The following is a 25260-nucleotide window of genomic DNA, read 5'->3' on the forward strand; positions in this document are numbered from 1 at the left end:
GGACAGTTTCACTGGATCTCTGTGCCATCCCATTAACAGCTTAAAGTTGTGTTCTATTGTGGAGGTGAACAACCCTCCCTGAAAGACCACCTTATATATACGTACCCACTCATCCTCGTAAATCTCTGCACTCACTAACTCCACCCAATATCTCTGCAAGGTTTGCCTCCCCTCTAAACAGGTTTTGTTCATTGCCTTATACCGTTTGGACAGTATTCCCTTCATTGTCACTGATTTGTCTACGACTTTTTCCACTGGTGTTAGTTCCCTAGCCACCCCGTCCCCTCACTTTGGGTCGGTTTGTTTGTTTGTTTGTTTTATTCATTTATAATGCGCACCAGACCCAAGGGTAATAGGGCGTGGCAGTACAGCATATGCGAGGCATAGGTTACATAGTTTTAAAAAAATATATTTTTATTAGATTTTCATATTAGACACATCACAACACGCCCAGCAGCGACAATATTACATTTTCAAACACCAAATACATTCACATATGTTGTCACTGTCTTCCCCTTCCTCCCCCCTTAACTTGAGCTTACATTTTGCGCTTTAGCCTTATTCCTCATGGGGCACCTCTTCATCAGTGCTCCTAGAGGTGTCATGTTCGCTTAAGCTGTCACGCGCAGGTTCGGTTAGCGTGGCTATTAGCTGTCTCCAGGCCATGCTTCATGGTATGTGGTCTGGTAAATCCTCCCAACATACATGCCCAGACCGATTCTACGTTTAGTTTGATACCTTTTTTTTCGGAGAGGCGAAAGGTGACCTCTCCCCAGAATTTTCGAATCTCTGGGCATGCCCAGAACATGTGTGTCATCCCCGCCTTCACTTCTCCACATTTGGGGCACCGTTGTGTATCTGTATTTTGGAATCGGGCTATCTTTTGGGGGCTCATGTACGCTCTGTGTGTTACATATAGCTGGATCTGTTGTAATCTGGCATTCCTCGACACTTTCTTATGGTATCCCAGCGCTCTTTCCCATTGCCCATCTTGCATGGGTTCTCCTGCATCTTCCTCCCATTCTTGCCTTAGCAGGGTCACCTCCTTCCCCAATCTAGACATTAATATTTCATATATCTGGGACACCTCATGCCCACCCTCTGAGATATTGTGCATTGTCTCTAGGACCGAGTCTGGTTGGTCTTCTAATACTACTTCTGACCATGGGGCTTTTATCTTCTTTACCACTCTAGTGTGGGTAATATATTGCCCAGGGTGCACTCCAGTTTCTTCCATTAGTGTTGCAAATTCCAATGCCCTCCCTTCCTGCCATACATCCCCCAGTGTTACTGTGCCCAGCGGTTCCCAATGCCTGCATATCATTTTCCTTAATTGTTCATCTACTCCCCTTAGTGTAACAAGCAGTGCTTGGGGGGAGCACGGTGTTAGGTTCTCCATGACCTGGCACTCCTTATGCCACATTTTCCACCCCAGTTCTAGCAGTCCCGATCTCTCTTTCAGCTCAGAGCTTGGCAGCCATATTAGTTCTTTCAAAAAGAAGGGTGTACATTCGGCCAACAGCAATCTGGACTCTGCTGTTGCTTCCTCAGTTAGCCACTTCGCTACATACTGTAGCTGTCCTGCCAGATGGTATATCTCGAAGTTAGGCAATTTTATCCCTCCTTTCTCGTACATGTTTTGTAGTTTCCATAAAGCAACTTTATTCCCCGTGTTGTGCCAGATAAAACCTCTACATAGGCTATGTAGTTTATCAAAAAAGCGTTTTGGTGGCAGATATGGTATGTTCACAAAAAAGTGCAATAGTCTAGACAAGACAACCATTTTCACTAATGCCGCCTTACCCATCATGGCTAAGGGGAGTTTGGCCCAGAACTTCATGCTATTCTCTACGTTAGCTACTGCTGTCTCTGTATTATATTTGTGTTCTTTTTCCACCAGTTCTTACTATTACATTTATACTCTAAACTAGGGTATTCAGGCTGGTTATCAGTTTGAAACACAGTAAGCCACAGAGTGGTCCGCGGAAACCAACCCCAGCACCTCCGTGTCTGCCTTGGAGGACTCAGTCGGATTACCCGTGTGATGATTTTAAGAGTTTGGGTTTTGCAAGACTAAAGGATTTTAAAGAAATTATCACTAGCACAAGAAAGTAAAACAAGGTTTCAGACTGGTGTGACACTATTATAAGTTCTTAAATTAAAGAGAGGATGGGTTGATGAGATTGGTATAGGATAAGGCAAATATACTATGGGCTACTAAGATTCCTGTTGATATAGTCCACTGTAAATTAAGATTGGTCCGTCAGGGTTCTGGTCATCCAGATCAAGTCTACTGGCAGGATGGTCAGTTGGGCAGTTCTGGTCAATTGGACTGACACCTTAGACTGGAATTGGATTGGATTGGCCCTTCTGGACACGATAGATTACCGGGATGGCGAGTTCAGTAGGCAAGCATGAATGGTAGCAAGCCAGACTGGATCAAAATTATTCTTTCCTGAAGTTTGGGATGGTTCATTATTTGGGCCTAGCTGAAGAAGAGTTCAGCAATTGTGGGCCTTGGTTTTGCAAAGTATTCCGGATCAGACAAGATGAAAAGTTCTAGGACAGGATTAAGAAATCAGGAACAAATCACTGCGCGAAAATCAGGATGTAGTCAAGAATCAGTGTGTCTCTGTGTGTGGTGAAGTTCCTATATTTATCATGCCAAGTGACATCACACAGTTTATTTTAGGGGCAGAATTTTAAACCACACCCCCTCGGCTGTGATAGGTCAGAGGCACTTGCCTCTTTCTGGTTGGAAGTCAGAAAGAGCTGTCATATTTTATGATGTGATTTAGGAACTCCCACATTGATTTGAACCAGTATTTAACTTTCCCACAAATGCACAGAGTATGCCCTCTAAAAAAAATTGACACATGCATTGCCTATTTGATGGGTTATCTTTACATTCAATTCCCATCTCAGTGAGAGCTGTCTTTGTCATTCTGTGGAATTTTGTCAATTTTAATCATAAAGATTTGGCCTAGCAATTCCTAATTCAGTACATATTTGCGCAATCCCCACTAGAACATGGGTATACACTATTAGACTTGCAGCATTCATAGTTTTGTGGCAATCAGTGTTTTGGTGTATCTTTGGCTCATTATGCAGTACAGGGTTCACTCATGCCTTCAAGAAAGAGCATAACATTAGATTTACAACTAGCAATTTTTAGATTTGTCCTCCTTCATGTTGCAAAGTTAAAGAGTTTCAAAACTTAATCACAAATAGGCATTTAAACACCAAAAGTCCTTGGCAGTTTTTCATTTTTTATTTTCATTCAACTGGCAACAGCTGTCACATTCCTTTGATCAGGATGGGGATCCAGAGGGAAGTTTCCTGCCCCTCCCCTAAAGGGATTAGTGCTCAGCCTGCCATTGTCCTTGGCTGGGCCAGAGACGGATGTCTAATAAGTTCATTTTTGTCAATATGCGAGAACCTCCAGCATCAATTAAGCCTTCCTGCTAACAGTAGAGTGTCAAAATTAAGTGTCATATTTCCCAGGCTGGGCACTGTCAAGTCAGAATTAATTATTTAATTACTTTTGACTTTAAAGAATTACCTACAGCTTTCATTAAAACATATAACTTGAACCCAGTTTATAGGTAGATTTTGACATTTCAAGAATTAGGCCTTTCCACAAAAACATACTTTTAAATCAGGCGATTTTGCACTTTCTTCAGGGAAAAACATCTTTAAACTGAGTCTTTTACATCCAATTTTCTTATGCAGCACACACACATTTTATGCACCAATATTTCTGTCCTTGAGTGCTGGGATTTGCTTTTCAGTTTGGAGATATGTATCCAGCCTTTTGTTTGTAGTTTCTCTCTGCACAGCTGAATGTGTTACATGTTGCCATTTTTAGCCACATTTTTCCTGTGGAAATGGAACCAAATGTTATTGAGCTGGTTTTTCATAAGATACATTTCTTAGCTGCTGTCAGTCAATGAGGCCCGGCTTCTCTGGCCACACTGGATGATCCGTACTTCTTTTACTTTCAATGATTCTCTGAAAAATGAATGGATCTAGCACCAAAACAGCACTGTGAATGTTGCAAAAGCTGTATTTTAAAATTCATTTTCGGTTTTTAGCCTAATTCTCTGGCCTTGCTTCATGTTAACTGTAACAGCACCCACTGGCATTGTCCTGCAGTGGGAATTCTGTTATCACTCCCACTTTGACTGTGTGGCAGGGGTGTGCAGCCTTTGGTGAGTGTGACCCATGCGCAGTTTGGCAGATTTTTGCGTGCACGGGGGTTAGCGCATACATTTTTGGCTGTTTCTTTCATCATTTGTACAGGGGTGCAGTGGGGCACATTTGAATGGGTTAAAATATCCCACAGATATTAAATCAATCATATCCCAAAATAAGAGTATACCACATCAGACATCAGCAGTAGTGCTAATAAAAAACACAAAGAGGAAATACAGAGACTGCTGAGGAAACATAAGCGAGAGTGTGCGATTGTCAAATGGAACCAGATTGCCAATTTAGCACTGACAAATAATACCATTGGAATTTGGCAAATACTACGTAATGGGAAGTAAAGAGATCTACCTATTAGCAGCATCCCCGAAGAAAAATGTTGTGCCCACATTAAAAACACTCTTGGACGTGAAGAGCAAGTCGGTGAGTGTTTCCCAATGCCAGAGGTTAAGTGGGAGTGTAAGGCTTCAGTATTGGACATTACTGTAATCATTGAAAAATTAAATAACTTGCATGCAGCTGCCCTGACGGCAGCTGTAATGTATTATTCAAACAGGCTCCTTTCCTCTAGGCAGCAGCCTTACATCTATTGTTCACCCATATCGGTGATTCAGGCATAGTACCACAGTCTTGGCACAGTAGCCATATATAGGCAGTACACAAAAAGGGCGCTTGGAACAACCCCTTAAATTCCCGCATGTTGGCAATGTTGGATATATCATCCAAAATATTTGCATGTGTGTTGCTCTCTGAACTTAATAGTTGGATCACTGTAAAGAAAACACTGGGCCTCATTACACGGTAGGCGGTAAGGGTTTACTGGTACAGGTATTTTACCGGTACCGGTAAACCCATACGGCCTTACTACGAGGTCCGTTTGCGGGTTGGTACATTAACGCCTGCTTTTAGCAGGCGTTAAAAAACGAACCCGCAAAGGGACCGGGGTGCTAATTATGGTACCGCAATTTGCGGTACCGTAAATAGCGCCTTCCCCATTCCCATTATGCCCTGTGGGGCCAAAATGGGAATGGCGAAGGGCAATGGAGGAAGGAGGAATTACTGCCTTCCCAACCTTGGAATAGGGCGGTAATTCCCCTTTCCTCCAAGGCGGTACCGGTAAATTACCGGCATGAACCATGGCGCTAATAGCGCCATGGTTTACCACCTACCGTGTAATGAGGCCCACTGCCTTTAAATCAGATAGGTTTCAGTGAAAAATCCAGCACAACTCAAAATGTATTTCTGCTAACATCTGTAATTGACCACGCAAGAGTCAATAGAGAATTGAACGTCTATGGAGCTTACATTGACTTCTAAGCGGCCTTTGATATGTTTCACAGAAACCAGCTGTGGCGTAAGCTGAGTAATTGGAATATACCACAGGATCCCTTGAGAATGTTGATGCTACTGTATAATGACACACACGTTCATATTCACCTTAATGCGAAGGGGCGGCTGTCAGGTTTTAAGCCCACGAAAATTGGAGTAAAACAGGGCTGCATAGTTGCTGCCATTTTATTCTATCTCTGTTTGGCAGACATGCAGGAAGCCTTTGCCAATACCTCAGCAAATCCCATTAAAGTAAGCTCAGTCATCCTAGGTTGGTTGGAATACGCCGATGACCTGTTGATACTGGACTATACACCGAAAGGCCTGCAAAATATGTTAGATACTTTGGCCTTATATTCCAGAGATAATGGGCTAGGTATAAACATATCAAAAAGTAAAACAATAGTATTTCCTGTAAACAAATCTCTAAAGAAGTACGTGTGGAAAATAAACAACACCACGTTAGAACAGGTAACAACCTATAAATTCCTTGGTATCATCATTGATGAGAGATTGAGCTTGGAAGCACATTGCGAGAATGTCAAAGATCGCTGTATACTGGCAAAGAATGCATTGAGTGTATTTTTTGGAAAAAATGTAGGCTACTCCGCCATGGCAATATTGACACTATGCACAGCTAAAGTACGTGCAACCCTAATGTATCGTTGCAATCTTGGGTCATAAGTATGGCAAACAAGTAGTTGCATTTGAGGCTAAAATGTTACACAAGTTATTGCGACTTCCGCAGTGTGTTCGAATCGGATACATCTACTTAGAATTGGAACTAACAGGAGTAAATGAAGCCTACATATGCCAATCGGTATTGTTATTTCATGATATATGTGCTCCCCAAACCGAGACGATCCTTGTACCCTATGTCAAAGCACTCATGAGTCTAGAAGGAAGACAGCCCTATGGGTTAATCCGTTTATTGCAACTCCTTCATATGCAATGGACAGTGGATTACACTAATCCTATTACGAAGTTAAGTTTGAAATCTAAGTTAAAGGTTGCCCTTCGTATCTATGGTTATGACAGATACATGAATGCCCGAACAGCCAAGACTAGTAGTGGTTTATATTGCTCTGCGAGAGCCAGGCGTATGCATAGACCTGAGTATCTTAAGGCCTACCCCAGTGTGAGAACCTTTTGCACGTATTTATTAATGAAATTTAATGTCTCCGAAGTGTTAGAGGCAGAGGGTGCATGGATGGGCCTCAGCCGCGATGAACGTTGTTGCTGCTTATGCAGTATTAATGTGTTTGAATCATTTCAACACTTGATAATAAAATGTGAAAGTTTGAAAATTCTCCGATGTAATTATATTAAATCTTATTGTAATACCGTTGATGTGAACCACTTAGTTGGTCTATGGGAGACCTTTCTTATAGGTGATGATATCAAATTGATATATTTTATAGTCTAGAAAATGATTGCGATTTTTAAATGTCTTGTATAGTGTCAATACTAATTCTTATTAGCTATGGTATTTAAGCAATTTTAATATTAATTTTATAATATGTAATGTGTTGTCCTTGGATGTCATGTGCCATATGTTATACAAAGCCAATGTTGGCCATAAGTATATGATTGAACTTGTAATACCTTTTAATATTATGGCATTTGATGGATTGCTTGTCCCTATATTAGTTTATGACAGGTCCCAAAGTGCAAGGTTCCCATTCCAGTTGAACACACTCCACCTGGGCCCAGATCGAGCAGTACTCTCACCGAATAGAGTAGTACTCTCGCTGATGCCTATGTTACCTCAAATGTATTTGGGTGTACTCTGTGTTACCCAACCCTTCACTGGAAAAGCTGCTAGCCCCCACATATGCAAAATACAAAACAGTGCGCAAATGCAGCCCACCAAGGTTTGAGTATACGATCCCCAGAACAAAGGCACACAAAGCAGTGTAACTCATTACGTGCAATTCCAGAAATGCCAAAATACCCCATTCCGGCTGGTAGATGGTTGTCCAATCCCGGTTTTTGGTTTTGCATCCTGGGACTTTAAGTCCTGGGTTTCTAATGGGTCCCCAGAGCTGTTTGTCCCAGAATGCAAGTTTATAACAGGGAGTAGCAGCATGAGCAGTGGCAGGCTAGTGCTTGAGAGTGTTAACGCCCTCCCACTTTGAGGCAGCAGGCATCACTCTGATGTGACACCCAGATCCGGCTCAGACAGAAAGGCCATGTCACATTTCCTACCTCGGAGAGTAGTGTATTTAATCACTTTTACACTTTAATAAGTAAATGCACCACTCTCCAAGGTGGGAAAACAGCTGTTAACGTGACTGCAGCATCAGAAAATGTGCAGAGGACAAAAGCCTGTTCGGTTGATGATCTCAATAGACCCCTTAGTGAAAGCTAACGTCTTAACTGCTGGGTTCAACTTTTAGCTGGCCCATGCCTCCAGTGATTAGAATTGCTTTGTTGAACTGCATAGCCTGTGAGATACAGAAGCATAGAAAGGGTAGGACCTGAGTGGCCCCACAGGGAAAAGGTTTAAAAAAAAGCGTTTTGTGTGTGTATGCTTGTGTGCAAGAATCGTATCCTTGTATGAATGTACCCGTGCATTCATGTGAGGGAGGTGTAAGTGTGAGTATGTATGTTTGTATGCAGGTGGGTGTTTATACGTGCTTGCATATGACTACATGTACTGTGAATGGTGTACGCGGGTGTGCGTGTGAATGAGAATGCGGTGTGAATGTTCTGGGTGCTGGTGTAAATGACAGAAGCTGTATGGGTGTCTGAATGTGTATGAATGTGGGTATATCTGTGTGTGTGTATCTGAGTTTGAGTGTGTGTGTCTGTGTGGGTGTGTATCTGTATCTGCTGTATCTGTGTGTGTGTAGATTTGTGTGAGTGTATCTTTGTGAGTGTATATGTGAGGCTGGCGCCTGGGGAGGGGCATTGGAGCATGAATGTTATTTGGCAGGAGCATGACATGTTTTACTGGCATTTGTGGGCAAAGCAAAGCCAACTAGAGTGTTATTATGTGAAGGATAGGTTGGAGTGGGTGGAGGATACTGCAACATGGATGGTTGCATCCTACTGTGGCAAGACAGTTTGTAGTCACATTAAGGGCAAAGCCAACATGATGAGCGTTCTTATATGCAGGAGGGGAAGTCATGTTAACTTATTGTGGCATTGCATTGGTTTACTAGTGTTAAAGGTCAAAAGCAACATGATAAGTGTTCTTACATGGATGGGTGGCATGTTTTCCTACTGTGGCATGATATTTTCTTACTGGCGTTAAAGGGCAAATACAACATGAATAGTGTTCGTATGTGGGGATTTTGTGTCACAATATATTTGTTATTTTTCTACCGATTTAGACAAAGCCCTGACCAGGGAACATAATTATGTAAAATTATCAGCCAACCAAAATTGGTACTCATTTATTGACCTCAGAAGGATGGAAGGCTGAGTTGCCTTGCTGGGATCAGAACCTGTAGATCACACTCAGATTGCAGCAGTGAGCATTCAACCCACTGCGCTATCTTACCAGCAAGCTAGCAAGGACATGTTTCCTTGCTGTGGCATGGATTTTTTGTATTTACTGCCATTAAGGCAAAGCCAACAGGAGCATGTTCTTACATGGGGATCCGGAAATGTATTGGCAGTGCCAGCATGAAGATGTGTTCTTATAGTATAATTACTGGCCTTATGGGCAAAGCAAACATGAGTATTTTCTTATGTGGGATACTGGCATATAAAGGTGCACCAGCATTAACATGTATGGGCACAATCAGTATGAACATGTTTTTACACTTGCAGAAAACTGGAATATGGTGGGCAAAGGCATTATAAAAATGTTTTTGAAAATGCTCCTGTGCATTGTTGATGACTGGGCATTTAATGGACCTTTTACTGTCCTACCCTATCAAACCGGTTGTAAACTGTGTGGCTTTTTACATAATTTAACACAGAAAGTGCACTGTAAAATGCATAATTTTAGCCGATTATTTTATAATAATTCTCTGGGGAGAACCATCCGGAATCCCCTTTGATTGGTGTGATCTCCCTTACTACGCTCGGAAACTGCTGCGCATTTGGACACGGGCAGAACAAGCCCCATTCCCTCTGTGGGCTTCCCTTAGTTTGAGCCCTACTTCATTAGCGCCAGGCCCCACTTGTTACACAATCCATGTCTCTGGGGAGTTCGGGGTGAAAGATGCATCCAATGGGCAAAAGGAAGGTGTATTATTATTTAGCCTCCTGGGTGCAGGGGTAGGGGAGTGGCTCAACAGCACAATAGGTTTAATGGCCCCACTCACTACCAGCTTTCACAACTGCCATGCAGGCCCCCTAAAATGTTGGTGCTTGCTCCATCCCTGCCATATTCATAACCTGATGTTGGTCAAGGAGTCGTGGAATCCTGCAAGGAAGAAGTTATTTATTTATTTAATTTATTGAGCATTTGTTAGGTGCTTATACAGAAAATGTGTGTTTTCAAGCGCCACAAGGCAGGTAGGGAGGGAATACGGGGCGTAAATACAATGGAAAAAGAACAGTAAATATAAAAACGTGGTCCTATGAGGCCTTGTGACATTCAGACGTGCAAGTGCAGTGAAGAGAAGTGCAGGAGATAAGGGAGTGGAGATGGAGGTAAACATGCTGTGAAGTATTAGAAGCAACAGTTATAGTTAAACAAATGACAGATTACATTACATTTATTGGTTGTGCTATGTGTGGGCTATTTTGGGTTACATTTCCCAAATCCTCCCGAGGCTGCTTTGTTGTTCATGTTTCCCTCCCCTAACCAACTACCACCACTCAGCGACCCCACCCTCTCGCTCTCTCCACCCCCTCCCACTCAGTCATCCCAGCCCCCTCTCTCTACCCCCACCCACTGTACCCCCACTTTCTCTACCCACACCCACCCTACCCCACTCTCTGTACCTTTACCCATCCACCCTATCCCCATTCTCCCAAAACCTACCCCCTACCAACCCTGCCCCACTATCTCAACCCCACCCCCTATCAATCCTACCCTTACTCTCTCTACCCCCACCCTCCTACCCACCCATCCCCCACTCTCTCTAACCCATCCACCCGCCCTACCCCCACACTTTCTCTCTCCACACACCCTATCCTGACTCTCTTTACCCCCACCCATGATACCCCCACTTTTTCTTCCTTCACAAATCCACCCTAGCCCATTCTCTTAACCCCCACCCACCATACCCCTACTTTCTCTACCCACACCCACCCTACCCCCACTCTCTCTACCTTCACCTATCCACCCTATCCCCAGTCTCCAAATCCCTACCCCCTACAAACCCTAACCCCACTATCTCAAACCCACTCCCTATTAATCCTACCCTTACTCTCTCTACCCCTACCCTCTCTCTCTACTCACCCACCTACCCTACCCCCACACTTCCCATCTCCACACACCGTAACCCCACTCTCTCTACCCCATCCATGCTACCCCCACTCTCTCTCGCTTCACCCATACACCCTAGCCCATTCTCTTACCCCACCACCCTCCTACGCAATCTCATTACCCCATCTACCCACCCTTCCTCCACTCTGTTTTCACCCAATGCCCCTACTCACTCTATCTCCACCACCCCCACCCCCACTGTGGGGTACATTTACCCACCCAGCAAATTCCCCTCCCTCACCAATCTGCACTTCAGGAGTTGCAGCAAAAAACCCATCAGATCAGCACCACCACTAATCTCGATACCTTAAAACCATTCTGCTTCTCACCTTTATCCCCCACTGAAGTTGAGCATATCATTAATTACCTTAAACCCTGTAACTGCCAGGGTGACCTATGTCCTGTCCCTATTATTGAGGAGGCCTTGCATAGTCTAGCTCCTTTCATTACCACGCTCATAAATTCATCATTCAGCTCTGGGATTGTCCCTGACAACCTAAAGGACGCCTGGGTCATTCCACTCCTCAAAAAACCCACCTTGGATGCTACTATACCCACTAACTACAGGCCCATCACTACGGCCCCCTTCCTCTTAAAAATTCTTGATCGCGCAGTTTACCTGCAGATCCAAGACTATCTGGAAACCAATAATCTCCTGGGACTGAGAGAATCAGGTTTCCGCCCACGGTATGGTACGGAAACTGCCCTCTTAGATCTTAAAACACAGATCGAAGACTTAAAAGATAAGGGCAAGCTTGCCCTATTACTCTTTTGGATCTCTCGGCAGCCTTCAATCTAGTTAATCACCAAATCCTCTGCCACCACCTTAAAACTGCAGACCACTTCTCGGACAAAGCCACCGCCTGGATCACCTCCTTTTTGGAAAATAGATCCATGAGACTCTTCTCCCCCCCTGCCACCGCCGATCCTGCGCCGGTCACCTGCGGGGTTCCCCAAGGATCATGTGTTTCCCCTACACTTTATAATGTGTTTACGAAAGCACTCTTTGACATATTGGACTATCTGGGTGTCACATATACCAATTACGCCGATGACACCCAGATACTCATCCCCATCACAGGTGATCACAAAATTGACAGTCTAGCCATCAACGCCATTTACCAAGTCATCCAGGCTTGGATGGCGCAGCATGAACTCTGTCTGAATGATGAAAAGCTGGAGATTCTCATCTTGGGCTCTCACGAAAGTCTTAGTAAGTTAGAACCGTCCTTCAAATCCTTCACAATTGATGGCAATACCATCAAGGTGGCCAAAGATACAAACACGCTTGGCATCTATATCGATGCCACTCTATTACTCTCTAGACAAATCAACGCTGTCTCCGCTGCTGCATCTTAGACATGCAAGCTCATTACGGCATGTCGCCCATTCCTATCACCAGTCAACTGCACCACATTAGCCAGGACTCTGGTCCTGTTCAAGATTGAGTACTGCAACATCCTCTATCTTGGCACTAACCAATGAAATATCAACAAATTACAGATTATACAAAACAATGCCATCAGAGCGGCACTAAACATCGCCAGGAACCTCCACATCTCAGACTCCAGACAGAGCCTGCGCTGGTTATCAGTTTCCCAAAGAATCTAACTTAAAGCGCTCACGCTAAAACACAAAAGCATCACGAACCAAACACCTAGTTATCTGGGTAGTAGATTCTCTTTACATACCTCTACTAGACCTCTTAGAAGTGCTCAAACCAACTGCCTCTACATCCCCCGCTTCAACCTGCAGAGATCAGGTGGGAGCAGCTTCCCAGTCATGGCTGCAAAATTATGGAACTCCTTACCCAATCCACTCAGAGCGGAACCGTCCTTCCTGGCCTTCAAAAGCAAAGCCAAAGCCTGGCTGTCTGCTCAAGACCAGCTTTGAGTATTAGCACCCATTGTCTTCTCTGACCTACTACACTGGCGCCAACCTGTTAGTTGCCCGTTCTGATTGTTAATATGTATAGTAACTGTATATTATCCTAACTCACCCTTTTGCTCACTGCCTGTATCCTCCTCCCTGATGTATTCTGTTTTATGATGTACTCTGCTTTATGTACCCTGTATTTTTTTGTTGCCTGTAACCTAAATGATGCGTCCGGATGCCCTTGGGCCTGGTGCCCTTTACAAATAAATAAAATACAAATATAAATACAAATTACCAGCAAAATGGCTGCACTGGCACTGTTAAGCACTATTGCCATGTCTTAAAAACTGTGCTTTGCAGTCACCAAAATAATGGCTGTGCTGTCTTTGCCAAGCACATATGGGGAAAGATGGAACTGGGAACACACCGAGAAAGACTGCCAGTGTGGTTCCTGATGTACACCAAAGAAGAGAGTTGGAAAGCAGTGCTGCTTGGCTGCTAGCTCCAAATATTTCCCATTGAAAAACTAAATATTTTAGATTTAAAATGATGCCATCCTGATGCCCATTTTCATCTGTTCAGCAATACACAGTCACAATCCAGTGAGACCCAGCTATGCCCAGCCATATTCAGGTTGTGCCCCAGCAAAAGAAAGCATTTCTCACTGAATGACAGGCTGTGTCAGAAAAAATCTGTGAAATCAAAAACAACTTTGCTCCCAGCCGTACGGAAACATGGTTGACTTTTTGCTACAAAATATTCCAGATAAACTCTTCAAAAGAAACCCTATCTCTCTGTGCATATGTCAGTTAAAGGGATCTTTATTTCAACAGATGCTTGTGCATTAGAAACATGACTGGGACTTTGGAAAGTTTCAGAAAATGGGTGTAGTAAGGCCGCCTTTGAAAGTGACATCCCATCAGAATTAACCATGTGTAAAAATGGTTGCTTTTTGCAAACAAGAAAAATGTCTGTTAAAAAGTGTGATGTTAAATAAGGCCCTGTTCTTGCCTAGAAATGTAAGTTTTTGTTTGCTTGAAATGTAATAAAATGTTTTATTCGAACAGCCTTCCTTTTTGGCTCAAGAAAAAATAAATAATTACTGTACTGGCAACCTGCAAAACAGGTTTTCCTGCTCGGCTTCAAAGGACATTTGTTTGCTGGGAACAGAACATGCCTTCCCCCAAAAAGGGCCACCCCCTTGGAAACTCTGAATGGACCAGGCGGAAGCATATAACACGCTCATCAGACTTTGTGTCTAGGCTTGGGCCTGCTACAATAGATTCCAGGCCACTTAGGTGTGAAATTGTAAATAACACCACCCCTCAAATTCAACTGGGGGGTTTCAAAGCTGCCATGGTGCATGCTCCCAAACATCTGGAGCTGGCTGGCCTACCCCAATCACTGGCACCCATAAGGGCTTATAAAGCCCCAAAGGGATGTCCTAGGACTTCCTGGACTCAGTCCTGACGCCCATGGCACCAGGCTCATAACATTTAATCTGGTAGGAAACTGTATGGGACTACTTACAGCCCAGCCTAATGGGCTGAGCCAGCCTACCCTGGGTGTGGCAGAGGGACTACTTTACCTGAGATGGCAGGATGAGGCTGGAGGGACTATTTTCCTGGAACTACTTACAAGGCTATTTAAACCACACCCTACAGACAGAACACGCTTCGTGTTATTCTGCACTCCTGCAGTGTCACGCTCACTGTGTCTGTTTAGCTCCAGTACCCGGACTTCAGCAGCCACGCCTGTCCTGGTATCACAATCCATCGGCACCTGAGAAGAAGAGAAAATAAAGAACAGGAATTAGTACAGCAGTTGAGGCCTTACCTGAAGCATTCCATCCAAAAGGCCGCACCTTCAGCTGCTCTCCGGCTCGTCACACCTGCAGAAAAGAAAGTATTTGCAAGAATAGCCGATACTCACCCGGAGATTGCTTACTTCTGGGATTTCTTTGAAGCGGTTCATCCATTCGCCGTACCGGAACCGTGCTGCACCTGCATTGTAGAAAAGGGAAGAAAACAGCAGGTTAGCCGTGCACGGGAAAGAAACCATTATTAATGACATTCAGCGCCATGCACTCACGCTATACTCACCCACAGGAAATCTGCTCAGCGTTGTAGGAAGAGGCAAATCTTCATCAGCAAACCGCTCTAGGCCGTGCCTGAAAGAAAAGACAAATAAAAGTCAAAACTTGGGTAATAAAGACATTAAGCAGATATACCAAGCATCTATTGGCATAGAGACTTACCGGCCGAGTCCAGTATTTCAAGACTCCGCTACCACCCTGCAGGACCAGTGAAGGAACTCGATCTAGGGAAAGACTGAACATATTGCACCCCTGCTACAGATTGCAGGACGGAGGGTCCACCATTAAAAAACCCAAGGTGAGGCTGAAGTAGAGAGGGGGCATTAGGAGGTTACGGGAGGTGGGAACCAAACCCATTCCTCACGGCTGGCTAATATCTTATTTTGGCATTTTAGGCAAACGCTCCTGGGAAGTGACAGTGAGGAAGAAGTCACGTGCAAGCCTCATCAATAAGCCCCATGTAACGCCAGTGCAGACATCATTCATGCAGCTTCATGCAATGCCCCCGTGGAGACCAGGTGAGCGTGACAAAATCCAACTCCAGAGCAGCCTGGGAAGTTATACCCTTATTTGGGAGACAATGCTGTCCATCTGGCTCAAAAGGCTATTTTAATTAATTAACTTTAAAACTGTTATTTCTGCTATTGGACAACACAGTAATGTGAAAGATTCACAGTTTAAATGCAATTTTTGTGGCTTTAAATTAAGACGTGGTAGCCTTCACTATCATATTGGGGACGGAAATGACAGAAAATTAAATATTCCGAGGAAAGTGTATATGGTGCCACTTTGAAATTCAATACTAACATGCCCTATGATCATATGTATACATGTATAAAGTTATAGAATTGTAAGTGAAATATTTCCCTCTGAAAATCACCAAAAATTATTAGAAGGATGAAACAAAGTCCTACAAACTTGGGAGTTGGACTGTTATGTTCTGTGTGAAATATGTAGTCTGCATATGTATGTTTCAAAAGTGCCACAACTGTAAAAAGGTGCAAGGTTGTGCCGTAACTGGTTGTAGCAAAAGTAACTGTGGGATGCTCTTATGCATTGTAAAGCACACATCATAAATCTGATGTCATTCCCCTGAAACCCAACCGGCTGACAGCAAGGCGGTAACAATCACCCCTGACCAATCCAGTTGTTAGAGGCATGCCCAGCTGAAGCCTGCTCTACCGTATAATCCTGTCAAGTAATCCACCTTATAAAAGGGGGGAGCTCACAGAGACAAAGGACACTCTCTTCTGAATTTTCCAGTGCCTGCCTATCCAGACATTGTATATTCATCCTGCAGATTCCAGACTCCACTGGCAGAAAAGGGATAGTTGGTCCAGGCCCTCCTATGAAGGCACCCTTCAGAACTAAACCCCATACCAAAATCCCACTAACTCAAGGAGAAAAGGGGAAAAGCTATGGTACCCTTTTTGGAGAGTATACTGTGACTGGCTTTTTCCCCCTCTACCTGCATGCAGCTGTGCTGTGACCAGACAGGCCCAGCTGTTTTCTGCTAGGAGAGTCCCGCCATGGTGCTGTGACCAGATCCCTTGAGTCCAGAAACCCGGTTTGCGGTGCCAAAATCCACAACTCAAGTGCTGATTGTGAGTAATACCCCATGGCATAGCAACACATAGTAAGCCCCAACTTGCTACCTTGTCTTTGTTCCACCTTCTAAGTAATCCCATCCATACCCTGATAATTTGTTGAAGATAGTCTGAATCCTCTGTGTATTCTGGTCCCTGATTTCCTAGTGTTAGCACAATTCTTCCATTAATTTCTGCCTTGCATAAGTCCTTAGTCATATTTTGAATAATTAATTAATTCCCATATAGAGCTGAACATGGGGTGAAAAGGTTAACTTTGCAAATTAACCTTGGAGCGTACCTTGTCTTTCTTGAACAATCTAGCCACTAAATCTAGTTTAAGTGAAACTTGTCCTTTCCTTTTTAAACTGATTTTTTCTTTTAACTGCTTTTATTCTTAAAACCAAATTTCCTTTCACCTTGAAAATCTCATAAATCATTTAGCTAGAGCCACTCTTTCTGTTTCATATGATCCCTGTGATGTGCATCTATCACCCAGCCCAAAAACCGCATTCCGATTCTGTCTATTTCACCTGTTTTTCAAACCGTTTTTGACATTTAAACCTGTGTAATTTAGCAAATGCAAATTATGTGCATGTGATTCTGGCTGCCCTGTGTTCTTACTTTCAAGTTGATTTTTGAACTGTATGCCCTTTGTTCATACCTTGCCTTATAGTTGCTAGTGTTCTTACATCGCTGATACCATTAGAAATCATATGTACACCATTTATTTAACCGCACATATAAATTAATTATTTAGCATTTATGCAATTTCAAAGATTTACAAACCCGATTTTGCATCATATTTCGTGAGGGTAAGCCAGATTTCTATTCTGTTTGCTGCCTACTATCCCTGACTACTTGTTGCTCCTTTCTATCCACTCAAAATTCAATTAGTTTGGGTTAGAGTGAGCATTGCAGGGGGAAATATTAACTCGGGTGCTATCTACCCGAACAGTACAATTTCTCCTATTTATTTGTGCTTTTGATATGTTCTAGCAGAAGGTCAACCAAGTGTATTTCATTAGTTTACATTGTAATTATCACACCATTGGTGATTGCTACCCAATATTAAAATGGTGTGTTTTTTTTAAACTAAAAACTAAAGTAAATAAATATTGCATTCCCACCAACCGGCCTGGTTCATGGTCCATTGCGACTGATGGTATTTTGTAAAAGGGGGTGTGAGACGGGTTGTGTGCCAGCTCAATCTGAATTCTAGAAAATAAAGAAAACGTATTCTAATTGAGTGCTACATCCTAGGCTAAGGGCAAGAGTCCTGGTCTGGTGTGTGATGCCCGATTAAAATCCTTAACACCACATGCTCTATCCCAACCCACACTCTTCTCTACCCATATCCACGTGCCTTACCCCCACTCTTTTTCACCCCTATGGACACTACAACCACACTCTCTCTACCCCATGACCCCCTCTCTCTACTCTCACCTGCCCTACCCACACTCTTTCTACCCGATCCACCTTACTCACACTTGTTCTACCCCCACCCACACAATGCCCACTCTCTCTACCCCACCCACCATACCCCCACGCACCCATCCTACTCCCACTCTCTCTAGCCTAACCCACCCTACCATCACTCTCTACCCCACTCTACCCCTGCTCTCTCTACCCCACCTACCCTATCCCCACTCTCTCTACCCCCACCCACCTTACGCCACCATTTATACACACTCTCTTTACCCTCACCCACCCAACCCCACTCTCTGTACTGCACCAGATCTACCCACACACACCCACCCTACCCCCACTCTGCCTACCGCCATCCACCTACTCTAACCCATACTCTCTACCCCACCTATCCACACTACACCACAGTCTCTACCCCACCCTACCCCACTATATCTAACCCCACCCACCAACCCTTCCGATCCAACTCTCTCTAAAAACCAAACTCTCTCTACCCCACAGACCAGCCTACCAACTCTCTCTAGTCCCACCCACCCAGCTTACCTTCCTGTCTATCCACACACACCTTACCCCCTCTCTACCACCACCCATCCTTTCCCCTCTTTCTCCAATGATCCATACCCCCTCGCTCATTACCCCACCACACATCCCTAACGCTCTCTCTATAGCCCCACCCACCCTACATCCTTTATTCCCCCTCCTATTTTACCCCATCCTGCCACCTCTATTACCCCCACCCACAATACGCCCTCTCCCTATCCATTCTCTTCCTACCTCTCATGCTCTCCCTTTATTTCGGACCCTTTCACTCCCACCCTCTCTTGCTCGTATTTCTTCTTGCTCATCATCAATGGCACCATCTATCAATGGCTGCCTCCTTTCCTCTATTACCCTTCTCATTCTATTGCACACCTCCACCATCTATCACATCCTCCTTTGAAACATTGTACGCTCCTACTTGCACCCTGGTGCCTATGAATGCAAAATGCCAAGAATGTCAGTAAAGACCAAAACTATTGGCATTGTCAGTGCGTGTTTTTCATGTGTAAATAGATGTAGATAGCGCAGATGTTTAGCCTCTTTATTGCATATATGTTTGTCCAGTGCTAAGTCGAATTAATAGTCAATTTGTTCAGAATTTGAACGTCACCATCTTACCACTGACAAGGTAGTGGCAAGAACTTAATATAAATGTCTGAAAATGATTTTCGTGGCAGTTGTAACTTGGTAAAATCCTCTGAGTGATTGCAATGAGTTTGGTCTTTTTGATGCCAGAACGATGACAGTTTCAAACATTCTGATCTTGCTGTCGTGTGTGACTTTAAAGGAAAACAGGTTTGTTCAGAATCCTTTAGGTCCTAAATGCCAGAGGTGGATGGAAAAGGAGAGGTAGTGAGAGAATTGTGAAGCCAGCTGTGTAGAGGACTGTCTCAGCATCATCGTTTGAAGCAGTGAAATTCTCTATGCTGTCAACATTACCTTGCAAAATGGTCATGTTATTTTTCAATAAGATTATGTTGCAATCATCTGAGAAGGATTTTTTGTTTGACCAGTATGCCTTCAGTGAATTTCAGGTTACCTGGCATTCTGATGCTCCACCATTACCTGAGAGCTTCCAAGCAATAATTACCAACATAATTATCAATAACGCGTAAAGAGAAAAATGAGAAAAGGAGATTGTTTTAATTTCAACAGTATGATTTGTTTTACCAAGGCTCTAACTGGAAAATGTGTTAATGTTGCAGAAAGACTCACTGTATGTTCCATGAATGTGAAGTTCCACTTGTGAAGAAAGGCTCAAATGATAGATGGATGGTGGCAGTTGCACCAAGAAACAGTTCCGTTTGTGCGTTGTTCTGATGAGACCACAAATGGACCAGCAGTTATGGACACTGACGAATAAGTAGAAGCCTTGAGTCACACAAAATAAAACCAGAAATATCTACCTTCTTAAATTATGTCATGTAACGGCTAGTTTTACTCAAGTTTTATTCAACATTTTTAAAGTCATATGCCAAAAACGGTTATAAGTTGTGTGTTTGGGTGCTTTAAAATTAAAATCCTACACTTTATTTAGTGTATGTACAAATGTGTGTGGATGGGCAAAGAGTGCATTCACAGTTTCTGCGACTTCGCTGGCACTAGATCATGCATTAATGAAGCTGTGTGCTGTTCAGAGGGCAGCAAATATGTTCTCCAACATGCCCGTGGTTTTCTTTTCAATGTTTTATTTACAAAACACCTATCATTGCATGATCCAACAGAATAACTATTTCCTTTTACTCTGTAATAAAAACAAGTGGCGTTTGTACCACTAACAACAAGCAGATTGCCGGTTGTCAAGCAATTACAGACATTGGGCCTCATTACGATTTTGGCTGTAGCCATGCCGCCAAAATTGGGTCTGGGACCGGGTTCCCAGAATGGGGAATTACCGGGCCATTCCGAGTTCGGAGGGCCCGGTAATTCCTCCCTCCAGGAACCCGGCCCAGGACCTTCCCCATTCCCATTTCAGCACCCATAGGGCTGAATGGGAATGGAGGAGGGAGCAAACAACGGGCCGATTATGAGCAGCCCGTTGTTTTCTCCCTCTTCCCTTCGCGGGACCCGTTAAGCATGCCTGGTTTGACCAGGTGTTACTTACCGGGTCCCGCGAGGGGAGCTTGTAATGTGGCGGAACAGGTTTAACGGGTCCTCCTCCTTTAGCGGGTCCTGTTAACCCGTTCCGCCTCACTTGTAATGAGGCCCATTAACTCCTTATGTACATTTTCTGAAGGCCTTTGATTTTGTCTGTGTTAACATGTTAACAACTGTATATGAAGTTATTTAAGTTTGTACTTGCACAGAACAACTGTCAAACAAAATTCCTGCTTGTTGTTAGCCATAACACTGATTCTGTTGTTTTTCTAAGCGCCTGTGCACTTTTCAACCGTTGTTTAAAACATGTTCAAATAGCGAATACATTGAAAGTCTGTGTGCTTAAGCTTTCATCGGAAGTTTGAGCAGTTCAACTTGGTCGAACTCGACATCTTCAGGAATTACAGAACTAACAGTACAGTTGGTTGCGAGATTAATTGTTTTGAGGTTTTATAGTAGGGAGAACGAATGTAACATATTCTAACCTCCCAAATGGCACAACTGGCCTTTTTCTTAGGAATGAACAATCAAGCCATCTGGAACTGAACTTTATTTTCTCCATTATCTTGGATGGTTTTGTTAGACTTATTTTTATTGTGTCCTATTAACAGTTCTCCAACTGTCATGCCATGCTTGAGAAATGAAGGATACAATTGAGGATATTTTCCTAGAGTTTAAATCCTCCATCTTTTAGAAATTCATGATTAATTATCAACAATATTGTAGAAGTATATTGGTATATTAAACCAATTGGGTGTCCAACTATTATTTTTAATTTATTTATTTGTAAAGCGCGCCTGGCCCGAAGGCATATGGGCGCATATTCTTGGGTTACAGTCATAGAATACATACAACAAAAATGTACATAATTTACATCTGGGCACCTATCTTAGGTTACAATGATAGTGTGCATACCTTGCAGAAATTGCACATCAACAAGCGGTGTAAGTATATACAAAATGATTTGCATAGAGGCATGTAAGAAGTCACAGTATTATACAAGCAGGTAGGTGATAGATAATTAGGCTTCATGGAAAATCAGCATTGACTTGACTTTACATTTAAATGAAGATGCAAACGGTTTGGTTCTCTGTGAAATAGGTAGAGAGTTCCAAAGTTTAGCAGCAAGGACTGGGAAAGTCGTCCCACCTGCTTTCAGCAATTTGTATCTTGGTATATTGAGACAGTGAGCTTGGGCGGATCTCCCTGGTCGAGTAGAGGTGTGATGAGTAAAGCGCTTGGCCAAGTAGACGGGGGGCCTGATTATTCAAACAATTTTGTGTGAGGGCAAGCGTTTTAAGGGAAATTCTTTGAGTGACTGATAGCCAGTGTATACTTCTCCTGATGTTAGAGATGTGCGTGGATCTCGGGATGTTTAATGATGCCCTGATAGCGTTATTTTGAGTAACCTGTAGTTTGTTAAGATTGCGCTGGCTTGTCCCTAGGTAAAGTGCGTTACAATAATCAAGTTTGGACATGATTAGTGTTCTCGCAAGGAGGGTGAAGTTGGCGGTACTAGGAAATGGGCGGCAAGCAGTGATGAGCATGCAAGTGTAAGCGGATGCTGATATGACCGCATTCGTTTGTCTATTGAGTGAAAGTGTAGAATCAAGGTACATTCCTAATGTTTTGGTGTGTTTAGAGTCCTTGATAGTGTTACCATCAATGTTGAAGCTCCAAATGACGTGTCTAGTTTGTTGAGTCGGTATTGGGAGCCCAGAATGAGGAGCTCTGTCTTGTCGTCATTGAGACAGAGCCCATGTTGGGCCATCCAAGCCTGGATGACTAGATAAACATCATTTAATGCTTTAGTGTCCGCAGCGTGGTCTCCTGTGATAGGGATGAGTATCTCGGTGTCATCGGCATAGTTTGTATAGGTGACACCCAGATAGTCAAGTATATGAAAAAGAGGTTTTGTGAACACATTCTAGAGTGTGGGTGAGACACAAGAACCTTGTGGCACCCCACATAATCCTGTTGATGGGTCAGAAGAAGCAGATGGGGAGCAGAGCCTCATTGATCTTTGTTCAAGAAGGATCTGATCCACATGGTGGCTTTGTCTGAGAAGTGGCCAGCCATTTTAAGGTGTTGGCAAAGGATTTGGTGGTTAACCAAATCAAAAGCTGCCGATAGGTCGAGGAGTAGTAATAATGCCAATTTGCCATGGTCTTTTAAGTCCTCAATTTGTGATTTAAGGTCAATGAGTGCCGTTTCCGTTCCATGCTTGGGCCGAAAGCCTGATTGTCTAAGGCCAAGGAGTTGGTTTGATTCCAGGTAATTCCGAATCTGCAGATAAACTGTGCGGTCTAGTATTTTAAGGAGAAATGGGATGGTAGTGATGGGTCTATAGTTGGTAGGTATACTTGCGTCCAATGTGGGTTTCTTCAGAAGAGGGATGACCCAGGCGTCTTTGAGGTTGTCAGGGACTGTGCCAGAGTTAAAGGATGAATTGATAAACACAGTGATGAAAGGAGCTAAATCATATGCGGAATCCTTGATGACACGAGCAAGACAGGTATCACCCTGGCAATTGGAGGGTTTGGGCCTCATTACACGGTAGGCGGTAGCCATGGCGCTATTAGCGCCATGGCTACCCCGTGTTAGGGAGAATTCTCTGTTTAGGCTGAATTTCCTAACCTAGTGAGTCCCCCAGCAGCTTTGCTGGATTTCTGGAGTTTGTTTTTTTCCATCCTGCCAAGAGTGAGACTCTTTTTCTCCCACTCTTGGACATGAATGTGGTTAATTCCTTGTAATGTCAATGTGTTCTATGGGCTATGGGGTCTTTTACTCCATAGGGTCTCATATGTTTTGCTATGTGTGTTACAAAGCACCCTCTGTGCCGTATTACTGGGGCGTCCTAGTGGACCTCCACCATAGACTCCATACCCGGGGACTGACTACTGTCTCCCCGGGCATGTAAAGTCACCATTGGCTTTACTAGATCTAAATTTACTAACAGAACTAGTACAAACCATCCTATTGTGGACGTATTAGTAGGGGTAATTCGATTACTCCTGGGTCTGTTATTCGAGGGGGCACTTCCCGTCCCCCCTCGTCGCGTTTTGGCTGGTGGCAGTGGAAACTACTTGTTATATTCGACCCCGAATACACCCTATGGGATTCTTCCCATTGTTGGAGATTAATACTTTTACTAGTTAATCTCTAACATACCACCGGTTTACTTATCTTAAATAAGTCTATCAGATGGTATTTTCTGCCAGAAGTCGGTTTTTAAAATGACGTCTGTGTTCGTCTCTGTGACTCCTAAACCAAAGGTTGAGCCCTACACAGAGGCCCTCCAAAGTGGTGCCATTCTGTCTGGGTACCACAGGGGGTGTGGGAGGGGGTTTAGGCACCCTGGACTGAGTTGCCTTGCCAACTCGAGTCGCACTCTGGTGTGATTGGCCCAAGTGGTGAGCCACCCCGCTCACCACTTAGCGTGTTTTGATTGACAGCTAGGCTGAATGAATGGGGGTTTTCTGCATAAAAGCAGGGCTTTTGGGACTGGATCTTCAGAAGTTGCCACAGGACCTAAGAATCCGACGAGGGTAAACCTGAGCCGACCTGCAACGACGACACCTCCGGTGGAGCCCTGCTAAACCGACTCACCACTTCCCGACGACAGAGGAGATCTCCCTGCCGGAGAGTCTCTTCCCCTGACTGGTGAGAACAACCAGTCCCCCTTTGCTTTTTCTTCGCTCCAGGATGCAGTGGTCGAATTGCCCGTGCAGAGCACCTCGGCAACTGGATAGCCACTACCCCTGTACCGCAACCAAAAGGTGGTGCCTTGTGACGGAGCACTCCGCGGCTGGTCTCTTCTCTGGTGGTGCAACGATCTTCAAACTTTCCTCCGACGACAAGATCATCTCTTCTCTTGGCAAAGACCCCACGTGCATCCACCACCAGGAACAACTGCCCCCGCCGGAGCTGTCTCTCCACAAACAAGGTACTGTGTCCGCCTGGCTTCCCTTTCTGCCAGATAGAGTGAGGTGTCTTAATCCTCGCCTCTCCATTGGGTCGCCTCCAAGCTTTCTTAACTTTCTGTTCTGAAATGGTCCAATCTTTCCATAACAATTTGCGATAAAGACTCGAAGCGCATTTCCACTGAGACACTTTTTTTGGGACATATCGCCTTGCCTCTCTCCGAGTGGGCCTGGCCTCTGAACTTTGTGATCTGCAGTAGACCCTGCCTTACTTGCCTTGCATTTGTTCGTAAAAGTGTTGGTGCCGAGTGATTTCATAACCTGCCTTTTTCTCTCCCGTCCTAACGAATACTAGAGTGCCATCTAGGTTAAAGCATACACCTCTGTCTGCAAATAAGTGATGCCGTTGAACCTAGACTTGTCGAACTATTGTTAGGGGGATTTATCTTTTTCTTATAGTAATTGTGATTGAAGTTGTTTGCCGTATTAGTGCCCGAGTGTTTTTCATAGATGTGTTTTCATAAATAAATAACTATATATCTTTACACCAAAGCCTTGTTCCATGTTTGCTTGTTCTACTGTGTAAATTGCCCTATTTTGTATACTCCACATACTGCCTAACTCTTCTTGGGGGAAGTCTGACTGCTCAGCCACAGCTACCAAGTGAATCTGTGTGGTACAGACTACTACCAAGTGGGTTTACTGCCAAACACCTGTAGTCCTAAATCTTTTGCAGTGGTCCCAGAGGGAACTGCACAGGTTTCCGCCTAACACCCCCTTACCGCA

The sequence above is a fragment of the Ambystoma mexicanum genome, chromosome 4q (assembly GCF_040938575.1).
Source record: "Ambystoma mexicanum isolate Mex_15411 chromosome 4q, UKY_AmexF1_1, whole genome shotgun sequence".
Classification (NCBI taxonomy): domain Eukaryota; kingdom Metazoa; phylum Chordata; class Amphibia; order Caudata; family Ambystomatidae; genus Ambystoma; species Ambystoma mexicanum.